The sequence below is a fragment of the Patella vulgata genome, chromosome 7 (genome assembly GCF_932274485.2).
Source record: "Patella vulgata chromosome 7, xgPatVulg1.2, whole genome shotgun sequence".
Classification (NCBI taxonomy): Eukaryota; Metazoa; Mollusca; class Gastropoda; family Patellidae; genus Patella; species Patella vulgata.
Genome location: NC_065885.2, coordinates 14,884,806 through 14,886,376, shown reverse-complemented (window position 1 = coordinate 14,886,376; position 1,571 = coordinate 14,884,806).

Sequence of the window (1,571 nt, the reverse complement as noted above, 5' to 3'; positions counted from 1 at the left end):
AGGCAATTGGCCTGTTATTAACATATACTGGTTACCTCAAATAAAAACAGCAGCGCATTTTCGCAGTTTTGTATTGTTTCTGAATATCCCCTACTTTTTTTGAAGAGTATATATTATTGATAACAATAGTCTGTCGGAGTCATAGATGTTCAACATAGATTATTGTAAGGGTTGTTGGTCTATGTCATCAGGTGGGTTGGTGAAGGTGCAGCTGTGGGAGAAGAAGAATAAGAATCGACCGGTCTGTTTCCATTCGACCTTAAATTGGCACTATCGCTTTTCAGATCTTCGGTGGTTGTTAAAATATAATTTTCGAGCCATCGGTCATCACCCAGATACAGACATTTTAATATTCAATGATTGAGTGGTTGCCATGATTTCCGTTTTTGTGAATAAGGTCTCCAGACTTACGACCAGAATGCCCAACCGACATCAATACCCTTAAAAGATTTCAAAAGCACGTTATGTGTCGTGAGTGCGGTAGTCGAGTGGTTAGGGATACAGAAACACCACTAAAATATTTCGACTTTCAATGGCATAGATAGCGAAAACAAACTTGAAATTTCCAACTTGTCAGGCTTACATGTAAAAGTACTCTCGACACCTTGGATTCCTAAAGAGTAGAAGGAAACTCACTTCCAGGGCAAAATTCTCCCCTCTAGTATTTCAAACTGAAACAACAGCTAAAATTATTCTCCATTCATCTGTTGCCCGACACCCATATCCCCGTCTGTTTGATCCAAACAATTCCCCAATTTTAAAGCAGAATGTTGTTGAACATACGTACAATCTAGGGCCGTTTGCTCAAAACTAAGTTATTTTAACCTTCCGTTAAACTCTAACAGATCGTTATCTTGCTAACGTGTCACGTTTGTTAACGGTCCGTTAAATTTCTGTTGTTGGAAAGTCAATTCCATTATCCGTTGGCAAACGGACTGATTAAAGTTAATCCAAGAGAAGACTGTTCATTGGCTGAATTTTAAAATTTTAAATTCAATGTATATGTATAACAACTTCATTGACTGAAGACTGAAGACAGTTGGACAAATGTGCAGCCTGTTCACAAAACTTGATTAAAGACAAACAGATAACTGTAGAATTTACTACAGAAAACACTATAAAAAAACTATAGAATTCTTAATTTATTTTATCTTTAGAAATTTGAGCATAAATCTAGGAAAAATTATGGGATTTGCACTACAGAAACTTATAATATTTGGGGCCATCATTTCCTGCAGGCCCCAGAAATTCTGTAAAATACTATAGAATTTCATCCTATAGAAAATGGAATAGCCGCCCAGCGCCAACAACTATGACTTGTTACTTTTTATTAGGGTATACTTTGACTGGCAGACGACTAATGCCACCGTTAAACCGATAACGGAGCCCAACACCTCCATTAAATATAACGGCAATTTAACGACATGTGAAAGTTAACGGGGCTTCCACTTCCAGACTTTCTCTCCGTTAAAGATAACGATTCATTAACTCCATGTTAACGAGTCGTTAAAAGTTGACGAAGCTTGGAACAACCGGCCCCTGGTCTATATTAATCTAAAACAAAGTTACAA